At 50.8% G+C, this 6,000-nt stretch overlaps 1 protein-coding gene across 14 annotated transcripts in view; it reads left to right on the top strand.

Moving 5' to 3' along the window:
* Positions 1-2,647: 2,647 nt before the first annotated feature.
* ZBTB40 (zinc finger and BTB domain containing 40) overlaps positions 2,648-6,000 on the top strand; it is a 48,524-nt gene continuing 45,171 nt past the window's right edge. For 9 of the 14 annotated variants that reach the window (XM_052692096.1, XM_052692097.1, XM_052692095.1 and 6 more), the window contains exon 1: positions 2,649-2,797. The gene's annotated coding sequence lies outside the window, so the exon portion shown is untranslated. Of the gene's footprint in view, positions 2,798-6,000 lie in introns of all 14 variants that reach the window. The other 5 variants (XM_052692098.1, XM_052692101.1, XM_052692099.1 and 2 more) reach the window with 1 other exon arrangement.

The raw sequence follows: 6,000 nt of genomic DNA, 5'->3' as shown, positions 1-6,000 counted from the left end.
GCAGTGGAGATGATGAACTGGGGGGAGGTGGGGAAGATGCGGTTGCACGGCCTTGAGCTTGCTCCCATATCAGCAAAAGGCAAGGAAATCCCTGCTGTGCTGAGCCGAAATGGCTGCAGCTCTGTCTTACAGAGTGCCAGCTGTCACCAAGAGATGCTCTAAGGGACCTGGGGGAGGCCAAAGCAGACCTGAGGTCTGTGCTGCCTGGAAAAGGCGAGCTTATCAAAAGTTGTGCCAGCCGCATGGCTTGGTTGTGCCTGCAGGCTCACCGGTGAGGCACCTCTGCTCCTGCACTTGAGGGAAGTACCTCACCAGGACCTACAGGACGAGAGTTAAGATGCTTGCAAGAGACAACAGAGGGCTACTGTGATGGGAACTGAAAAAGGTGTATTAGGATACTGTTCTTGTTCCTATTTTCTTGTCCTTTTTCCTCACTGGAACAGGCTGCCCTGGGAGGTGGTGGAGTCTCCTTCTCTGGAGATGTTCAAGACCTGCCTGGATGCCGACCTGTGCGACCTGCTGTAGGGAACCTGCTTTGGCAGGGGGTTGGACTCGATGATCTCTGGAGGTCCTTTCCAACCCCTACAATTCTGTGATTCTGTGAGATTATTCTTCACCTGAAACACAACACTGGCTTAATTTGCAATGCACAGCCCCCAGATCGTTTGAGTGAAGCAGCAAAGGGGACAGAAACAAGCAAATGAAGAAGACTGAGTTGTTCTAAGTCTGTTTTTGTCCCTGTAGCCAGAGAAGCATGGGACTGTCACCTTTAACCATCCTCCTTCAGCCCTTGGGGAAAGCCTGTCTAGTTTCTCTGAAGCCAGATACTTGCTGCTCTCATCCATCAGTTCTCACCATGGTAGTGCTCTGTCATCTCTACAAACGATCCATCACCTCCAAGGCTGTAGCTGCTCTGTCAGCAGGCTGCTGTCATCCTGTCAGCCAGTCTTGAATCAGATATTACCAAACATGCACTTCAGTTCCAGAGGCTCCAGAGCTGTTTTCAGCCATCCCCTCATCACTTTTGCTTTGAGCAGGGCAGCAACGGGCACTCAGTTTTCTCTCTGTAATCTCAGTTGAGAAGCTGCTATCCCATGTCAGCTCCAGATGTTCTCTAGAAGTACTGTGGCACAAAGCAGATACCATACAGACAGGCTCACAGATAGCAAGCCAAACACTCATGCATCACTGGATGCCTTCTTAGTGCCAGTGCTGCAAGTTCCTTCCCCATTGATTAGATCTCAGGATGGAAGGTGGTCAAGCATTGGAATGGGCTGCCCAGAAAAGTGGTGGAGTCCCCATCCCCGGAGGGATTTAAGAAATGTGTCTGTGGCACTAAAGGACACAGTTTAGTGGTGGGATTTGCTAGGTCAGGTTGGTGGTTTGACTCAATGCCCTTGAATATCTTTTCCAGCCCATGTGATTCTAATGCGGTTCTATGAAACGACCAGCAAATGCATTTGTGAGAAAACTGGCAGAGCTGGAATCGACAGCTCTAACAAAGACAACTTGTTGCACGAGACTGGCAAGGACTGTAGTCTGAGCATCTCCTCCAGGAGCTTTTCTCTGTAATCCTACAAGAAAACAGCCAAGCCTGCCTTTCTTGCATCCTCCAGAAGTGACCTTGAAACCGGCTGCAGCGATACCATTTGTATCCTAATGGCCCCAGCTGCAGGCTGTGCCGTTTGGAGCTGAGGATCTCTGGCAGTGTGCAGAGGCCCCAGAACAGAGCAGATCTCATCATGACATTATGAATTCTTAATTAATACCCATTTGTTTGCAAGATGATCTTTCCTGACCGCATGCCAGCCACAGAATTTCATTCACTTTCCTGTGGAGAAGGCTTAACAGTAGACAGGAGACACAGTCCCAATCTCTGTCTACCTGCTGCTCCTTACCAGCTCACACACAGCCTGGTGTCAAAGCTACACAGCCGAGGCTGTTACCCCTCTGCCTTATGCATTTATCCAGAAATTAACACTTGCTCATGAGGACGAGTTGGCTCGTGAGGTCTTCTTCTCCATCTATCAATAGATGGCAGCAGTTAGCCCCCTTCCAAGCATCAAAACACAAATGGCAATACCTGAATTTGCACTGTCTCATGGTTTTCCTTCCCTTCCCTTTTCCCTCCCCCTTCCTTTCCCTTTTCCTTTCCCTTCCCCTTTCCTTTCTCCCCACCTTCCTTCTTCCCTTCCCCTCTCTTCCTCTCCCCACCTTCCTTTCTCCCTTCCCTTCTCTTTCTCCTTTTTTTTTTTTCTTCTCTCCACACAAAGTATGGCCAATCCCTTTTGCTTCCACCATTTCAGACAAACCCATTCGTCCTGTCCTGTTCAGACAGACCCAGAGCCCTGCCAGAGCTGCACGCAGAGCACCCTGCAGCAGTAAGGTGTGCAAGCCGGCACTGCAACAGCCAATTCAAAGAAGATCCCCATTTGGTGCAACACACAGGGAAGCTTTATCTGCCCTGACGTCCTCCCTGGCTGTATCTCCTGCACAGGTTCGGTGGAAGCTCCCACTGAACGCACCCTGAGCCCTCCTCCGAGCTACGGGCTGGGACAGACCGCTGCCCCCAACCTCCCTCAGAGGAGCGCACACAACCGCGCATGCGCCTCCCCCCACAACGCTAACTCCTCCGTCACGTGACGCGGGAACCAACCCGCAGCCGCTTCAAGATGGCGGCGCGCGTAGAGCGGCGTAGAGCCGCCGAAGGGGGCGGGGGCGGCTGTTGTTGAAGCTTTATTGTTCCCGCGGCTGTCACAGGGCGCGCGCCGTGTTCGCTGCGTTGCTCCCAATAAAGGTAACCATGGCGACGGCGCGGAGTGCTGTGCGCTGGTGCGGGTTTGGCTCGGAGCGGACCTTGTCCTCTGCTCGCCTCTGCTCTGCCCTGGGGAGGCCGCATTCTGAGCACTGGGCCCAGTGCTGGGCTGCCCAGTTCAAGGCAGGCAGGGAAATGCTGGGGAGAGCCCAGCAGGGCTACGGAGAGATCGGGGCCTGGAGCATCTCCTGCATGAGGAAAGGCTGAGAGCCCTGGGGCTGCTCAGTGTGGGGAGGAGAAGGCTGAGAGGGGATCTGAGCGATGCTTAGAAATGCCTGCAGGGTGGGAGGCAAGCGGATGGGGCCAGGCTCTTTTGGGTGGTGCTCAGAGACAGGACGAGGGGCAACGGGCACAAACTGGAACCCAGAAGTTCCATATGAATGTCAGAAAAAATATTTTAATTTTAGAGGTGGCAGAGCTCTGGAACAGGCTGCCCGCAGGGGTGGAGGCGTCTCTTTCTCTGGAGATACTCACAAGCCACCTGGACGCTTTGCAGTGTGACTGCTCTGGGGAGCCTGCTTTAGCAGGAGTTGGGCTGAAGTCCCTTCCAACCTTTTTGATTCTGTAAACATCATGGCAAGGAAGCAGCCCTTGGAATAAGGACCAGGACAGAGGTCCTCTCCCATCTTGCTGCACCAGCCCCAGTGCACTGCCCCATTCGTATTGGCTTATCTCCTTTTCCAGTATAGCTTAATTAGCTGTATAAAGTGGTGTAATGAGATGCACCACTTTAAGTGCTGAAAACATCTCTTTTAGCCCAGACCACAACTTAGTCTTTCTTGGAGATGCAGGAAGCAAGCTTGCTTGCTGAATAAATGCTAATAGGTTTTTACATCACTACATCCTTCTCTGGCTGTGTTTTAAGGCAGCTGCACTGGCTTCTTCTGAAGAGTGGTTGTGGACCACAAAGAGGTCCTTCTTCCCTGCAGGTCTGTTGGGGCTGTGAGGGTGGTGATAGCATTGAGAGGCCAGGTGCTTCTTGATTCGCTCTCAATGCGTTCAGCTCAAAACAGTTCAGACTAACGAGTCTGGCACAGGTTGCCTAGAGCTGTGGTGGGTGTCACATCCCTGCAGACACCCAAGGCCAGGCTGGAGGGGCTCTGGGCACTGATGGAGCTCTGGGTGTCCTTGTACATTGCAGGGGCATTGGGCCAGATGGCCTTTAAGGGTCCCTTCCAACTCAACAGTTACATGACTGTATAATGATTCTATGATAATCAGCGCTTTCAGTGTTGGGCATAGTGAGATAAGGATGAACAAATTGGAGGGTAAGATTTGGCCATTGCTTTGGGTTCGTGATTGTCTGATATCACCCTTTTGTTAGGGCTTTTGCTTTGAAGGGTAATGGAAAACTTGCTATTAAGAACTGGAGAACACCTATTTGTTTTTCAGTCTGCTATATTTCCATGTAAAGCATCAGTCCAGACAGCCAAAATGTTGCTTGTTTTTGTGACGTATATTCTGCTGCTTTTAGAGACCGTGGAGCACTGAATTTAGTCAAAGTGTTGCTTGTTTTCCTCTTATCTGTCTGCACTGATGCTCTGTACTGAAGTAGAATAGATTGAAAAACAAATTGGTGTGCCCTGGCTCCCTAGACTGGATTTTATATTACCCTCAGGGAGTGCTGCCTGCTCTGGCCCTTTGGAGCCCCCCAGGGAAAGGTAATGACCTCTCAGCCTCCCTCAGCTCTTCAAAGACACAATTACTTCTGGTGGGAGAGGTGAGAAAATTGAATTGCAGTACATGATTTCCTGGCTTTCTAATAACCCTTTTTGTAAGGTCATCGTCTTTGCAACAAGAAGACAGGCGGCTGATAAACACACAAGAAGAATTCAGATTTTGATTCCAGGCTGTCAACGTCTTTAACTCCTGCGCTGGCTCTGAGCTGGATGCAGATCTTTTTCCTTTTCTGATCTGTGCACCAGGCTGGGTTGGTTGCAGGGTGCTGTCAGCAGAGGGAGCACAAGGCTGTGGGCTTGTGCCTTTAAAAAGCTGTGTCGGGATATTGCTTAATTTCTTGGCAGTGAAGTGTTCATTATTATTATTGAAATCTAAAGAAAGCCTGCTGCATGTGCATCTCAAAAAAGAATCCCAGACATGGACTGCATCACTGTAATGGCCACTGAGGTGTTTGCTAATCACAGAATCACCAAGGTTGAAGACCTACAGGATCATCCACCCCAACCATCTACGCATTACCAGTAGTTTCTCACTAACCCATATCCCTCAACACAACGTCCAAACGTTCCTTCAACACCTCCTTGACTCCGACACCTCCCTGTGCAGCCCATTCCAGTGCCTGACCACTCTTTCAGAAAAGTCCAGCCTAAATCACCTCTGGTGCAGCTTGAAGCCATTCCCTCTGGTTCTATCACTGTTACACGAGAGAAGAGGCCGACCCCCAGCTCACTGCAACCTCCCTTCAGGTGGTTATAGAGAGCAATGAGGTCTCCCCTGAGCCTCCTCTTCTCCAGGCTGAACAATCCCAGCTCCTTCAGCCACTCCTCACCAGCCCTGTGCTCCAGACCCCTCACCAGCTTTGTTGCCCTTCTTTCAACCCACTCCAGGACCTCAATGTCTTTCTTGCAGTGAGGGACCCAAAACTGAACACAGCACTCGAGGTGCAGCCTCACCAGAGCTGAGTACAGCTGGGCAATCACTGCCCTGTTCCTGCTGGCAGCACCATTTCTGATACAGGCCAGGAAGCCATTGGCCCTCTTGGCCACTTGTGCACACTGCTGGCTCACTTTCAACCGAGCATCAACCAACACCCCCTGGTCCATTTCCTCTACACAGCCTTCCAGCCACTCTGCCCCAAGCCTATAGCGTTGCCTGGGGTTGTTGTGGACCCGGCATTTGGTCTTGCTGAAATCAATGCAGAAGGCAAGTTTTGGCATTGTTTTTGGCATTATTGTGGTGTACAAGCTCCTTTTGCTAAGGCTGAGGTGGCAGTAAAATTGTTGCAGTGCTGCTGATTGCACTAGATGTCCTTTAAGGGTCCCTTCCAACTCAAATGATTCTATAATTCTGACCTTCCAAAGGAATGAGAATAATTCCTTATCCACACTCTTACATACAAGAGAGGGGTGTTCTCGTTTGGGTGCTTCTGGAGCGCCTATCTGCTGCCATCAGCTTATCCTTTCCTTAGTCTAGAGAAAAAGATGTGATTCTTTCCAACTGTGGAC

The sequence above is a fragment of the Tympanuchus pallidicinctus genome, unplaced genomic scaffold (assembly GCF_026119805.1).
Source record: "Tympanuchus pallidicinctus isolate F22 unplaced genomic scaffold, pur_lepc_1.0 scaffold29, whole genome shotgun sequence".
Lineage (NCBI taxonomy): Eukaryota > Metazoa > Chordata > Aves > Galliformes > Phasianidae > Tympanuchus > Tympanuchus pallidicinctus.
The sequence above is the reverse complement of the archived record's forward strand: the minus strand, read 5'-3'. Positions and strand labels throughout refer to the sequence as shown.